The following is a 17434-nucleotide window of genomic DNA, read 5'->3' on the forward strand; positions in this document are numbered from 1 at the left end:
AGATTGTGAGTTGACACACTATCGACAATTGGTAGGAAGCCTAATCTACCTCACTATCACTCGACCCGACCTCTGCTATCTAGTTGACTTCCTTAGCCAATTCATGCAAACACCATGCGATATTCATCTAGATTGTGCTAAGAGAGTGTTACAATACGTGAGCGGCATGATGGATTATGACATTCTCTACAAGTTAGCAATGCCAATTCGACTCAAAGGGCACACAGATGCCGATTGGGTCGGCTACAAAGCCGACCGACGCTCAATCTCAGGGTTTTTTTTCTCCATCGAAAGTGGTGCCATATCCTGGAGAAGCAAAACGAAGCTGACGATCGCATTGTCGAGCATAGAGGCCGAATACAGGGGTGCGGTCGTAGCTGCATGTGAAGCGGTATGGCTCAAGAGGATTTTAAAAGATTTGGACATCTCCATCAACAATGCAATCTTGATCTACTACGATAACCTCAAAGTATTCATCTTGCTCGGAACTTGGTCTTCCATGCTTGATGTTACGGGCATGACCATATAATATCCCGTGGTGAGAATGTATTGTAGTATTCTATACACGTGGATAAAGTGTGAGGGTTAAACGAGAGTGTAAAGAAGGGGAGGAATACTTTTAATCCTCGGGATTGAGACAACCCATTAGGCCAAGTGTGAACTTGCCTGGGGGCCTTGGGTCTGGCTATAAATATGAGGCCTAACTACCCTCATTTCATCATCTGTTGACTACGTCGAGACTCTGTCATTGTGGTGGGTCAACTCTTGTAGCGAGCGTGCTAGCACCAGGTATGACTCAATGCCACAACGATGGTATGGGACGCTGATCAAGGCTCGAGTCCGTCTCGATCCCTTCGCTCGGGGGTGCTTGAGTGGATCGACACCCTTCTTTCTCTCTCTCCTTTCTTATAAACTATCTTCGTTATCCTTATCATATGCTTAGTTTAGATCTAAGCTCTAACAGTTGGTATCAGAGCCATGTTTCTAATGTTTTGTTTGTTGATTGTTTTCTTTTGATGGATGACAATCGATCGGTGTGCGGTCGACAATGATTCAGAAAGGCATTAACAAGCGAAATTCGGTAACTCATTCTGATTTTTTTTCTCTATTCTTTCTTCTCCCAATCTAATCATGTATAGTCAATATGTATTTTTTAAATTTGATTCAATGATGTTGTAGTGGTAATGGATTGGTTGTATAAAATGTATACTTATGTGCATGTCAAGATGAATACCATTTGACATATATTTGATATGTGATTCGCGTCGTATACGTACAAGGTTAATACCTCAATTGCGTATTACATTCACATACATATGTTATGTATGCATATGAGGTGAATACCTCGATTTCTATGTAAATGATATGTGATTGGTGTCGTATGCATAAGAGGTCAATACCTCAATTGTGTATTACGTTCACCCTTATTTTTGGATGTTTCGTGTGCATAAAGGCTATATGCCTCGATTACGTGTCTCGATTTCATCATTTGTTGGCTATTTTATGTTACGATTTTTTTAAATATATGCATATGTGGTCACATATATACGTATTTGATCGTATACATGTGATAAACATACATATGTGTATATTAATTATTATCATATTTTGTATATCGAATGTGGTCCTTTTCGGGGAAAGGATCTTGGTGGCCGTCATCACATTTTTGTGAGAATGGAGTAGTCACCATCCATTTTTCAACAATTTTTTTGTTGTCATCCCCGTTGGTCACTTAGATTTTGCTACGTGTTATAACAAAACAATCATAGGGACAATGATGTTGAGTGCGTGGGGCTTGACCCACTTCATGTGAGGTCGCTCCAATGACACACACATCCAACATCCCTCCCTCGTTACATGGATACGATGCCACCATGAGATCATCATTATAGAAGGCATTCGTAATGATGTAACCATGTGATGGGCCACGTAGGCCTACTATGAAAAGAAGGCTCAGTTGGCTTAACCATTAGGTTGCACTTTGGTGTATGCCATCGTAATTATGAGACTTCAGGTTAGGTAACGTACCAACATAATTTTGTAGTAAACGAGGGGGAAATAAGGACTCTCGACATATATGTTTTCTTTTAAAAAACATGTATGGGCAAATGCCTTTGCATATCTCTTATACGCATTTATAAAACATTAAACACTCAAAATGAGCAAACCGATTGGTTAGCTCAAGTGTTTAATGCATTTGTTCTCGAGGTCTTGAGTTCAAATATGACCAAGACCATACAACATCGTTGATACATATGACTATAACACATGTTTAGACTTTAGGTCTAAGTGCACTTCAGGGTCCTCGTAACAGGACTTAAAGAGCCGAAACCACATGCGTGGGCACAAAGACATTATAGTTTATTGTTAACATTTTTCCATGTTTAAACTGTTCATGACGCAAACATACATGGTTGAGCCTCGGGGAGCCGCCATGAAAAAATCGATACAGAGATTAGGGAAAGACATTCATTTGTCACCCCCATGGTTTTTAAAACACCTTTATGTTACCATAGTAACCTGATCCTGAACCTCATCTCATACGTCTAGAGGGGTATTGACGTGAGATCATGATATCGATTAATGTTTGCCCATGATGAGTTTACATCATGACATAATGTTATGACTATTTGTTTGACCTTATCCTATTTCTTTGCCAGAATTATCATTCAATGGCTCATAATAACGACCCGATGGCATCCGCACAAGTGGAAGGAAATCAAGGAAATCCTCCTGAGCCAATCCCCATTGAGTCGTATTTTTTACAAATATAAAATTTCTTTAATTCAACCTTGCATCAGATGACCGAACTTCGGGAATCTCATAGTGCTCACGAGGCACGTGTCATTAGTTTACAACGTGATACTAATAGATAGTCTCGATGAACATCAAGGTGAACCATCATTTGTCGTAAAGCCATTTACGGTAGAAAAAAGGAAAGAACCGAAGAAGCAATCTGCACGTGGTTGGGCTGATGGGAGTCTCATTTTGAGCTCTTTCCCAAGCCAGATAGTACGAAAATTGCATATGTTGGTCGAGAACTAAGGGGTAAGGCCTCCGCTTGGTGGCGTGGGCTTCGCACTTTGGGGAAATTGCTCGATACCTAGACAGAATTAGTCACAGTTTTCAAGGGCAAATTTTTGCAATATCCATCTCAAACCGAGGCAACACAAGCTTTAATGAACCTCTCTAGCAGGAAGTTTTCCGCGTTAGAAGACCATGTTCACCATGCTAGAACCCAAATCCAAAAATCGGGTCTAGAAGGGGACAACTGGTTAATAACGTGTTTTGTCAATGGCATTCCCAATTCAGACTATCACTAGATAGTGCATGATAAGGATCCCAAATCCTTCGAAGAGGCTGTTGAAATAGTTCTTCGCTATCAACGCACTTCGAAGAAGGACCATAACAAACCCAACGAAGTGCTGGGGACTAAGTAGTTGCGATTTGATGTGAAACTCAAGACACCCAACGAATTCATGGATCACGATTGTAAGCGACAACATCCTTTTTGTGTATTCTGCAAAAAGAAGGGTCATACAAAAGAGCAATGTCGAAAGCTCCAACGGAAAGAGCACGACAACAAAACAAAAGTTGCAGACCATAAAGGTTAGATTCCTAACGTTCTTCAAGTCTATACACATCATTCAGTTATTGTAAATGTTCTTTCCTTCACTATGTATTGGAACCCAATGATTTACTTCGTGCAAACGAGTATATCAATGGATCTCCCGTACAATTTTTATTTGATTCGAGAAGCTCACACAACTTTGTGAATGATCGTTTGGTTCATATATGGGGAATCCAACCCACCGTAAGTGATCACACCGTAAGGTGCACTTGGCTGATGGAAGAGTACAATAAATCAACAGGGCGATTCATTCGTTAGGAATTTCCATTGATACTTATATAGAGGAAGCAGACTTCCATGTAATGAATCTTTGTACCACTGATGTAATACTGGGTTATCCTTGGTTTTATAATAAAAAATCTTCCTTGTCTATTGATTGGTTTCGCCATTCCATTTCCTTTGTATTGAACGATTGTATTCATTTTATTCAATGCGTAAATAAAAAATCTCTTTCGATTGTTTCCTCTCCATCAATATCCGAGTTGTGATGTTCTTCTTTATTTTATTGTGTACTTGATCCGAACATTCACGTTTATAATATCGATAATGTCTCGGGTCAATTATCATATTTTGAACAACAACTCGATGAAATCTTAAATGATTTTCATGATGATTTTCCGAGTGAACTACCACATGGGTTACCTCCTAAACATAATATAGAGCATCGTATAGATATTGTACCTGGTGTTGCACCAATAACTATACCTCCTTATTGCTTAAGTCGATCCGAAGGGGATGAGGTATCTAAGCAACTCAAGGACTATTTACGAATGAGTTATATACGTTAGAGTAAATCTCCATGGGGTGCACCTGTTCTCTTGGTAAAGAAGAAAGAGGGCACATGGCGTATGTGTATTAATTGCCGACGCTTGAATAAAGTGACGAACAAGAATTCATATCCATTGCCCCGGGTTGATGATCTAATTGACCGTCTCTAGGGAGCTTGGTATTTTATGAAACTTGATCTTCGTATAGGCTATCATCAAATTCGTATAAGTGAGGAAGATGTTCCTAAAACGACATTTCGTACGTGCTATGGCCATAACGAGTTTTTGGTTATGCCTTTCGATTTGACCAATGCTCCGGCTACATTTCAACAAGAAATGAATGACATTTTCTGAGAACAACTTGGCAAATTTGTCGTTATTTTCTTGGATGATATTCTAGTTTATAGCTGTACATTAGAAGAACATGCTAAACATGTCCGCTTTGTTTTACAAATATTGTGCGACAAATATTTTTACGGGAAGATCTCAAAATGCGTGTTCTTCAAGAAATCAATTACTTATCTTGCACATCTCATAACCGAACGAGGAGTTGAAATTGATCCATCTCTCATCGAGAAAGTCAAACTTTGGCCCACTCTTCGGAATATTTGAGAAGTTCGATCATTCCTTGGTTTTGTTGGGTTTTTGCGAAAATCTCTTTGTAATTACTCCAAATTGACACCGTTTATTGAACATCTCAAAGGTCAAACGTGTACGTTTACAAAACCTATTGTGTGCAATGCTACACTAGACCTCGCCTTTAAGGAACTCAAGGACCTGGTGTGCAAGGCTCCTTCACTTCTTTTACCTGATCCTTCAAAACCTTTTCAGGTTGAAACCAATGCAAGTGATTATGCTATAGGTATCGTCCTATATTAAGATGGTAAACCTATAGCATTTGAGAGTAAGAAACTGGATTTTGCTCAGTGTCGGTATATCGTGCAAGGAAAGGAATTATTTGCAGTTATTCATGCGCTCAAGACATGGCGCCATTATCTTTATGGAAATCATTTTGTGGTAACTATGGACCACGAGTCCTGAAAGGTCGTAAGGCACGATGGGCAGATCTCATCCAGGACTTTGATTTTTCCATACGATATTGTAAAGGTTCCATGAACACTGTGGTTGATGCACTAAGTCGCATTCGTGAAGTTAACATGCTTAGCTTCACTGAAATAACATCAAATCTTTATGATCACTTTCGAGGAAAGTATCCTAATGACAATTTTTTTGCGAAATACTGGGCAAGAGTGGAGTCTGGAATAGAAACCACCACATCCTTGAGGGAATACTTCCACATTGCTAACAGTCTATTGTATCGTAATGGGAAGGTGTGTGTTTCAAATTTGCCCGAGGTAAAAAGGAGAATTTTTTTTTAATGCCATGATGCACCCTCAACAGGGCACCTTGGAATATATCGTACACTCGTTCTCATCTCCACTCAATTCTATTGGCCTAAGATGCGTCTTGACATGCATAGTTATGTGAGTAAATGTCACCAGTGTAAGGTTAACAAAGTTGAGCGACTTAAAACCGCAAGACTTTTACATCCCTTGGACATTCCCAATAATAAGTGGGAAAGTATATTCATGGATTTTATTGTTAGCCTTCCTCGCACCCAAAAAGGTCATGATGCCATCTGGGTTGTGGTTGATAGACTAACTAAAATGGCCAGGTTCATTGCCACAAAAACCACGGTAAGATCTCCTGAATTGGCTTACCAATTTGTTGATGAGTTAATTCGTTTTTATGGGTTACCGATGGATATCGTTAGTGAACGAGATCCAAAGTTTACTAGCGACTTTTGGACGCAAGTCTTTAAGAAGTTAGAAACTACATTGAGCACGAGCTCCACGAATCATCCTCAATGCGATGGAAAAACAGAACGAGTAAATCAAATTATTGAGGACATGCTCCACAAAACCAACAAAATGGGAACATTATCTCCCAATTTTAAAGTTTGCTTATAACAACTCCAAACATACATCGACGAGATATAGTCCTTTTATGTTGATGTATGGTTTTCAGCCACGAGCCCCGATTGATGTTAATATACATCATGATGAGTTGTGAAGTACGTAAAACTTTCTTTGGGATATGCAAGATATGTTGCATATTGCACGAGATAATATAAAAACAGCTCAAGATAGAGCATGTTTTTATGTCGATAATAATAGGCAACCTCGTGTATTCAACCCCGAACAAAAGGTATTTTTACATGTACCTCACAATTCTAAGACATTGTCTACGGGTAAGTGCCCTAAGTTAGCCCCACGGTTTTGTGGACCTTTTACAGTCCTCAAACGCATTGGTTCATCAACCTATCATTTCGTTCTTACTGATGACGTTGAAAGCCATCCAGTTTTTCATGTAAGTTGTGTAGAAGAACTTCTTGGTTTTGGGGATAATACATGGACAACTAAAACTCTGGTTACTTCTGAAGAATTATCTTCTAAACCACATGTACCAAAAAGAATTCTTGATATTAAAACAAAAAATTTACGTTCTAAAATAATCCGAGAATTTTAAATTAAATGGATGGATAAGTCTATAAAAGATGCCACATGGGAACGCGAAAATACTCTTAGAACCAACTTCCCTAATAATTCATTGCAAGAGTGCAATGTTTTAAAGAGGGGGAGTATGTTACGAGCATGACCATATAATATCCCGTGGTGAGAATGTATCGTAGTATTCTATACACGTGGATAAAGTGTTTAAATGAGAGTGTAAAGAAGGGGATGATTGATTTTAATCCTTGGGATTTAGACAACCCATTAGGCCAAGTGTGAACTTGCCTGGGGGTCTTGGGTCTGGATATAAATAGGAGGCCCTGCTACCCTCATTTCATCATCTCTTGACTATGTCGGGACTCCATTCTTGTGGTGGGTCAACTCTTGTAGCGAGCGCGCCATCACCAGGTACGACTCAACGCCACAACGATGGTATGGGACGCCGATCGAGGCTCAAGTCTATCTCGATTCCTTCGCTTGGGGGTCGGGTGGATCATCACCCTTCCTTCTCTCTCTCCTTTCGTATTAATCTATCTTTGTTATCCTTATCATGTGCTTACTTTAGAACATAACTCTAACAGTTTGTATCGGAGTCATGTTATAGTTACAATAGAGTTACAAGTGAAACTTTGGTTACTTCTAAATAATTATCTTCTAAACCACATGTACTAGAAAAAATTCTCGATGTTAAAACAAAAAATTTGCGTTCTAAAATAATCCAAGAATTTAAAATTAAATGGATGGATAAATCTTTCAAAGATGCCACATGGGAACACGAGATTACGCTTAGAACTAACTTCCCTAACTTTTCATTGCAAGAGTGCAATGTTGTAAAGAGGGGGAGTATGTTACGGGCATGACCATATAATATCCCGTGGTGAGAATGTACCGTAGTATTCTATCCACGTGGATAAAGTGTGAGGGTTAAACGAGAGTGTAAAGAAGGGGAGGATTACTTTTAATCCTCGGGATTGAGACAACCCATTAGGCCAAGTGTGAACTTGCCTGGGGGTCTTGGGCCTGGCTATAAATATGAGGCCTTGTTACCCTCATTTCATCATCTCTTGACTATGTCGAGACTCCGTCATTGTGGTGGGTCAACTCTTGTAGTGAGCACGCCAGCACCAAGTACGACTCGACGCCACGACGGTGGTATGGGACACTGATCGAGGCTCAAGTCTATCTCGATCCCCTCGCTCGAGGGTGGTCAGGTGAATCGACACCCTTCTTTGTCTCTCTCCTTTCTTATAATCTATCTTTGTTATCCTTATCATATGCTTACTTTAGATCTAAGCTCTAACACTCGGACTAAGCACATTGAGGTGCACTACCACTTCATCTGAGAATGTGTCACAAACCTAGGATGCCACTATGGAATGCGGGTTTCTAATGAACCCATGACCTCATTGTACACACTATGACCTCATTGTTGAATGCAGGTCTCTAATGAACGTATTCACATTGTCTCCCTTTGTACACACTAGGTTTAGGCTATTTATGTAAATAGTGAGAAGGGTAGTTTCCCTAAGTTAGTCAGTATATAAACAGACTTTGTAACCTAGCTTTCTGTTGGTTGCAAATATAGTTCATCTTGTGCCTAACGTCTCTTTCTCTTGCGTTCTTGTTGATCTTCCTTCTTGATTTTGTTTCTAGTTGCCATCAATCTTCTTCATTGCATCTATTAACGATCTCCTCACAAAAGAGTGTTGAGATTGTTTCGCACCTAGACGATCGCGTTCTCAACACTCATGGTCTCCATTGGGCAACCTTTCCAACTAAGCTATATCCATCTGGGCATCCTTGTATAAAATCCAACATATATTGTAGATTGAACACTAGAACTTTCTAGAAACTTCTAGAGAATGCATCCTCATGCATTCTCTAGAAGTTTCCTAGCTTGCATGCATCCTCATGCGTTCTCTAGAATATTTCTAGCTTGCATCAAGACCTCTGCCTTCTTATACAAATACTTAGGTGCACCTTGATTCTAATCAAGGTGAACAACACAAGTTACAGAAGCATAAGTTGAGTTCTTGTTCTCTTTCTCTTGTCTCTTCTCTCTCTTAATATTTAGTCTCGTCTTGGTTTTGCTCTGTTATACTCGTCCGTGACAGAACGTGTCCTTGTGGGGGATGTCAACCTTCAACATATTAGCACAAAGCTTTAGAAAGTCGACATCTTTACAAAAGCCCTAGGGGCTGACAAGCTTCAATAATTCTCGATAGAGCTTGGACTTTCGACCTTTGACTTGCCAAGCTTGAGGTGGAGTAAAGTCCAAAACATAGACCTAGACATCAAACCCAACACGAAGCCGGATACCAACCAAAGCCAAAAGCTTGAACCGGACATCGCCGAAACTGAACATAACAAAATTGGAAGTCAACTGCCCAACTTACTCTAGGGTGTGTTGAGAGTCAAACTCAACTTACTCTAGGGTGTGAACACACCTTAAGAATAGGCAAGAGTGTGAGCACAACACCACTCTGTAACAGTAACTAATGTGTCATAGAATGTAACTAATGTAACTCATATACAAAAGTAGTGGTGACTTTTGACCTTTGAGTATTCACACACTAAACTAGGTTGAGCTTGATTCTCAACATGCCCCCTCAAGCTCAAATGAGGTTGGTTCCTTTCAGTTGATGTCCGCGTTCGTTGGTATCAGGTTCTCTCTTGTTTGTTGTCCGCTTCTAGTGGTACCTGGTTCAGACGGTATCTGGTTCTCTCTTGTACTCCCCCTCAAGCTTGGCAAGTCAAGGATCGTCAATGCGAGGTTTGACATGAATTGCTGAAGCTTGTCGGCTCCTAGGGCTTTGGTGAAGATGTCGATTGTTTGAAGCTTAATGTTGATATGTTGAAGGTCGACATCTCCAATCTGAACATGCTCTCGGATGAAGTGATAGTGCACCTCGATATGCTTCATGCACGCGTGGAACACTAGGGTCTGAGCTAGATAAATATTGATCATGTTGTCACAGTAAAGGGGAGACAGATCCTTGATGGGAACACCTAGATCCTTCAAAATCGTCTTGAGCCATACGGCTTTGCATGTAGCCACAATTGTGCACCTGTATTCGGCCTCTGTGCTCAAAAGTGCAACAATCGGATGCTTCTTGCTACTCTAGGATATTGCTCCATTGCCGAGGGAGAAAACAAATTTGGAGGTCGATCGTCGATCGGCTCTGTAACCAACCCAGTCGGCATCTGAGTACCCTTTGAGTCGAATTGGCATTGCCGACTTGTAGAGGATGCCACAATCCATTGTGCTACTCATGTATCGTAATACTCGCTTAACGCAATCCAAGTGAATGTCACGTGGTTTTTGCATGAATTGGCTAAGGAGACCGACCGCGTAGCTAAGCTCAGGACGAGTGATTATTAGATAGATGAGGCTCCTGATCAGTTGTCGATACTGAGTTGGCTAACACGCATATGTGCCGGAGTTGGCATCCAGTTTGAGGTTTCGATAGAGAGGGGTTGCCACAGATTTTCACTAAGTCATATCGAACTTGTGTAACAAGTTAAGGATGTAGTGTCTTTGAGAGATCATAATGGCGGCTGGAGTCTGAATTACCTCAATGCCAAGGAAGTAATGGAGCTCCTTCATGTCCGTCATCTTGAATTTGCTAGAGGGGAGGGACTTGACCTTGTTGATGTTGACTAGACTTTTACACCCAATGACTAGATCATCCACGTATTGGATGATGACAATCAGACTTTCGGAATCGCTTCTTACATAGAGAGAGTTGTTGGATTTTGACATTCGAAAGCCGAATCGATGAAGATATTGTATTATCTTCGAATGCCAAGCACACGGTGCTTTCTTTAGTCAGCAGACTGCTTTTTGATGGGTGCGCGATTCGAAGCCGGGTGGTTGTCGCAAGTAAAGCTCTTCTAATTCTCCTTGAAGAAAGGCGTTCTTGACGTCCATTTGATGGAGGTGCCACCCTTTCGCCGTTGCAAGTGCAATCACGGTCCGCACAGTCCTCATCTTTGCCACTGGGACAAAGGTCTCTTCATAGTTGACTCCATGTGTTTGTGCGTATCCTTTTGCTACGAGTCGGGCTTTGTAGTGGTTGACGGAGCCGTAAACATTATACTTCACTTTGTAAATCTATCTACAACTGATCGCCTTCTCGTGAGGTGCGTGGGGAACGAGATCCCATGTCTCGTTCTTGCATAATGCTTGCATCTCCTCTTTTATTGCTTCGACCCATCGTGGATCCTTGGCTACTTCGGAAAAATTTCCCGGTTCACGAACTATCACCACCTTCATCATAAAGGCATAATGGTATGTCATATAGTCATTATCGCCGAATCGGCTAACCAGATTCTTCTCTTGGGTGGAGCGAAAGAGTTTCTCATTTGCCGATGCGAGTACTTTCTTACTCCAGGTGACCTCATAAGAGGCACATCAAAGCCACCATACTCACTGTCGAATGAGTGAGTCCATTCGTTGCCGTCAAATTGATCGTTTTCATATTCCAACATTTTAGTCTTGCCTTTGTCCATCTTCGAACTTGGCCGAGATGTGCTCTGGTCGCTCGGGGGTTCTTGTGGCCCACTAAGCCTGGTCGTGATCGAACTTTCTTTGAACATATGCCTCAGTTGATCTTTGTCTTAGTTGGCCAAGTTTAGGTCGACTGGAAATGATTTGGGAGGAGTCAGCTCCAGTTCGTACCATGATGCCGATTCGTCAAAGACGATATCCCGACTTACATGAACCTTCTGATTAGAGGGGTTGAAGCACTTGTACCCCCTTTGATCTAATGAGTACCCTACGAGAATACACTTCTTCGACTTGGGATCTAGCTTTTCCCATATTTCGTCGGGAATATGCACGTATGCGATTGAGCCAAATATCCTTACATGGGATATAATCAACTTCTTTCCATAATACTTCTCATGAGGAGTGACCTCGTGCACTCCAGATGTTGTGCACCGGTTTATGAGGTAGACGACAATATTTGTAGCTTCTGCCCAATATGACTTGAGCATATGCTTCTTGTTCAGCATGGCCCGTGCTATTTGGAGGATGTATCGATTCTTGCGTTCGGCTACACCGTTATGTTGCGGTGTGTGTCGGCAAGTGAATTCTCGTCGAATTCCTTCTTGGCGAAGGTATGCCGTGAACGCATGAGAGAAGTATTCCTTTCCTCTGTTTGACCGAAGACATCGTACATGGCAGCCAGTTGTCTTTTTGACTTCGCTTTTGAATTTTTGGAAGGTAACATAGTACTGACATCCTCCGAATGTGGTTGTTTGTGTCGGTCCCCACACATCCGAGTGGACCGCATATAGGGGGCCTTTGCTCACATTTCTCTTCTTTTGAAATGCGTGCCGATGTTGCTTACCGAATTAGTAAGATCCACATACTCCTTCAATCTCTTTCTCTTTGAACGTCAGAAGTCCAATGACGACTCCTTTCGATTGCATGCCCTTGAGTTTCGTGAGATTGATATGGCCAATTCTTTTGAGCCATAACTCTATGTCTGTGTCGACTTTGAGGCCCTTTGCAAACATGGCCGATTTCACCTCGTTCAGCACGAGGATAAACATTCGACCTTCCCTCGACCTCGAGCGATGTGTCGACCTTCTTTCTTGATGAAGCAACCACCTTGATTGAATCAAACTTGCATGCCCTGCTCAACAATTTGGCTGACCGAGACCAAATTCTTCGTTATGGCCGGTACATGCAAGACATTTTTTATGCAAGTTTGTTCGCCATCTTTCCCGAATGGGACATTGCTGATATACCGAATCAGATGAGTAGTGTCGTCTACGGTTTCGACATAGTCGGGTAAATCCGGCTCTCATAAGTCTCAATGCCATTCTTGATGAGACGTCATATGTTTTGAAGCACCAAAGTCGACAATCCATACATCTACTGGATTGGAGGCACTAGTCGAAGTAGAAGCCGACGTAGAATTTGCTCAATGTCTCATCACGAACATTCCGCCATGGTCATCTGAACGTTCCTTGATTGTTTCCGCTTTCTTGCCGAAAGTGAGAGTTGTTTTCATAGGTCGGACCTCATCCGAATCAGCCTTTTGCTCGGCCACGTCCTCTTCCTCCGTTCGAATGTGTGTAGAGGATGTGGCCTTCCGAGGCATTGCTCCTTGTTCGAACATGGTTTTCTTCAACCAACAACATGAATTGAAGATCAAAGAAAGAGGGAGGATTCTCCCTTGTTAGGATGACGATTCTCATCGTGCCGAACTGTGGTGCAAGGCCGCCGAGGCATATTTGTACCATCTCATCATCCTCCACATTGACACTTATTGAGCCGAGTGAATCACAAAGCTCCTTGATATTCAAGGTGTAATTTGTGATGGACATATCCCAAGTTTGTTGGATATTATTCAATTCTTGGCGGAGTTGAAGCTTTCTTGCGGTTGTGTTGCCCGCGAAAATCTTCCTACGATTCTCCCACGTTGCCTTCGGCGTCTCGACTTCTCGAATGTAGCCAAGCATGTGGTCATGAACACATGTCGCCAAGCAATACATTACTCGATTCACGGCTTGCTCCCATGTTGAGTAATCAATGTCTTTTGGGTCGTGTCGATTAGCTTGTGCTCGTTTGATGTAGCTCTAATATCCTTGACCGACAAGGTATTGATGCATCTTGTACTCCCAAGATGCAAAGTTGTTTCTATCTAACTTCTCGCCAGGGAGAGCGCTCTTTATTTGATTATGTCGATGTAGATTTCTGCCTTCTTCTTCTCTCTTGAATACGAGCTATGTAGCAGCACTACTATAGCAAATCGTCGGCATAGACACAACACAACACACACAGATGGGTTACATCGAGCTACCAAAGCGCTCTGATACCATGTAAAGAATCAATGATGATTTTGTGCAGCAGAATAGGTTAGAGATGTGTTGTGTGTGTGTGTGTGTGTGTGTGTGTGTGTGTGTGTGTGTTTGTTTGTTTGAGGAGAGGAGAGGAGATGAGAGAGACACAAGATAGATCAAATGGAAAATAGAATACTCAAGAAGATGTATATTACAAAGGAGGTTAACCGATACATTACAAAGTAGGAGGAGGGTGCTTTATATAGTCACCCTCTCTCTTCATTAACTACCGAAGCTCATGGGTCATGGGGAATGTGGAAACTCAATAGTTATGTGTCATAGAATATGATTCTATGACACATAGTTAATGCTACAAAAGTAATCGTGACTTTTAAATTTGACCTTTGAGTGTTCATACACTCTCAAGGTGTGTTCAAACACTAAACTAGGTTGAGCTTGATTCTCAATAGAAACCCTAAAATGGAAAAAACCACAGGAGTCCATAGACTTTGAATAGAATCACTATATCAAGAGGAATACAATAAGAGACTCTAAGGGAAGGGAACAACCTTCATCTACAAGCGGTTACAGACTTACAACTCTCTCTCACTCTCTCTCTCACACTAGTTACACTCTAATGCACGCTAATGATTCCACCACATATAATGATTTGCCCTAAGTGTATTTACAATATGGGCTATTTACAAATATAGCCCACCAAGGGAACATTGAGGCTATTTTCAAATATAGCCCCCAGTCAGCTTCAACCGGTTCGACTATTTACGGAATTGATTATTACTCCAATTCGGCCTCAACCGAATCGGGAATTGGTTGATTTTTCGGCCTTGGCCGAGTTGTTGTCAACCGATTCAGCTCATCTCTCCATCCTGAGGAACTAGTTTTCCCAACAATATTTCCGCAGCACATAATCACATACTTGATTATTTACAATCACACATTCAAGAAAACCAAAAATTTCAAAGATCATCAGAGACTAATAATCCAATAATTCAGATTTTCAAATTTCAAAAACCAGTAATCTTGATTTTCACATATAAAAAGTGTAGTTGCCAAAAGTTTCAAAGAGCACACATAATCAAAGACCAAATACTTCAAAGATCGGGTTTTTCTAGAGACCCAAAACTCCAAAGCTCAGACTCAATTAGATTCTCAAATTTTGAGAGACCAAAATCAAGATTGCACTGATGTAAAAAGTTTAGTCATACATATTTAGAGACAAAAAACTTAAGGTTTTAATCTTTAGATATAAAGCTCTAGTCAACAAAAACTTCAAAAATTATTAAAACCAAAAAAACTCAGAGGTCATTCCTCTTGTTTAGTAGATGGCAAAATACGCCCACTTTTTTTACAACAGTCAAGATTAGAGCCCCTTGAAGTCAATGTCAAGCCATCACAATGCAAACATTGAACCTTCTCAATCTCACACATTTGCAGCCACCTCTTAGCATAAGGCTAGAATCTACCACTGTCATATATCTCTTGCCTCTACATGTACATTCTATCACGATCCCTCCAATGTAAGTGGCAGGGACATAGTTCTCGATTACAGTATGCATTAGATAAGTTAACTCTTCTTCTCAAGGTAGTGTACTTGATAAATTGCCAATGTCTCTCCACAAGATTGGTAGTGTCAACATATCCATAGTTGAAGAAAATACCAACTTTAGGCCATAGATTCCTCCAAACATAAGTTAGTCCATCCCATTCTCCTTCTATATACTCACAAGCTCTGTGTTTATCTAAGGATTCTTGCATTACCTCCTCCCAAATAGCATTGAAAGTAGATTTTGTGACGCAATGCATGAGTTGGTTTCTTGCAACAACATTTACTTTGGGCAACAAGTTGTCAACCCATGTTTTTATCGCAATGGAATTGACACAATAAAATATCGCAATATGTTTGTGATCTTTTGTCATTTGCGACAATCCAACTTTGATGGTCTCGAGCAATAACATTATAAATGACATTATATTCTGTCCAAGTTTTATCAATGACTATGGCATTTGGCCTCATAGTTGGCATGATTGCAAATATAACTTTCAAACAAGTTTCCAATGCAATTTGCTCATGATTTGAGTCCTGATTAGAACTATATACCATATACCATATACCAAAGTGGGATCCCCATGCCCATAGCATTTTGTCCAACTATTGCATATAATGGTAACCCGAATTGATTTGTTTTGAAGATGGAGTCAATTGCCAAAGAGTTGTTCACACAACTGCATTTCCAAAATTTCATTGATCTTGAAGTATCAAGATAAATGGTTGTAAGGTTGGAGATCCATCTAGGCCAAGCAAGTATGGTTGGACAATGTGCCACTTTGCCTTAGCTCTTTAAGTGCATAGGCATCTTGCATCATCAAAGACCAATCATCTTCCTATAATGCACTTTTAATTTTTAGCTTGTTCACCATATTATGTGCCTCCTTAGACTAACCTTAGGTGTCCACTTCATGAATTTAATGGACTAACCTTAGACTTGTGAAATGATTCTTTTCGCATGCAACATGCCTTGCACACCCAAAATCAAACATGTCATGCAAGCAATAACTTATTACATTATGATGGATAGGCAAAAATACACATTAAACTTGTTCTTTGGACATGTTCCATATAATAGCCATATATGTAAATGCTCACATCCCATGTTCACCCCTTCATGTAGCCTTAGGTTACATGAAATTTGCAACCACAATGCTTTAACCCCTTCATGTAGCCTTAGGTCACATGTATATTAAATCTGAGGATGACAACGAGTTTGAGGACAATGAGATATTTATCTAGGTAAGTTGTAAGAATCCAATTTATAATATATACATTCAGGTAAGAATTTCGAGTTAGTTGCAAGAATGCAGTTTATACTTTCTCTTTGTTTGAATATTGGCTAGGACATTTCCAACATCCACAACAATCTCAAAATAGTCTCTTGCATACACATTAGCCCATCCAGAACAATAGAATTGGAAAAATCTGTATATATACAAATTGGATACACAATATAAGGAATCTTACTGGGACATTTCCAACATCTACAACAATCTGAACATATGCCCATCCACAATAACTGAATATGAATATGCAACTCACTGAATATACAACATACAACACAATATTCACAAATTGATATATAAAATATCAAACTGAAATTCCAATAGAATATAAACAAATTCAATTTACAGCACGATTCACAATAAAGTGGATCTAAAATGTTGGAAGCTTCATTATCAATTCTTTGAATATACAATACTTTGCAGTGAAGTGATTTACAATATTAGAATTTACAGCCACCTAAAAACCCTATAATGCCAAATTATTGCATTAACGCGTACCAACTCCTCGTGATCATGTTTGAATATTGGTAAGACCCCTGTACAAAAATAAACATAAAAACCCACTATACAAAACTTAAGTCAGAAGACACAAAATTTGGTGATCTCAAACTTGGCAAAAACTCAAATAGCATAAGAATAGACTGCGTCACATAATATCCACAGTCCGTCCCATTGGGTTCAATTAGGATGTCAAGCTCATAATAACAATTCTCCAGTCTGATACAATGGACATCAACAGTGCTTGAGGTTTTTGTTACGCATATTTCTCCGAAACTCTTGAATGCAATTGAGGCCAAATTATTCAATGCATTCATTAACACAATAGGGCTCAACACTATTTTCAAATTCAAACCGAATGGAGCACTCTTCGT

The sequence above is a fragment of the Azolla caroliniana genome, unplaced genomic scaffold (assembly GCF_043228905.1).
Source record: "Azolla caroliniana isolate FFs.n. ecotype wild unplaced genomic scaffold, voAzoCaro1.0.p SCAF_5, whole genome shotgun sequence".
Taxonomy (NCBI): Eukaryota; Viridiplantae; Streptophyta; class Polypodiopsida; order Salviniales; family Salviniaceae; genus Azolla; species Azolla caroliniana.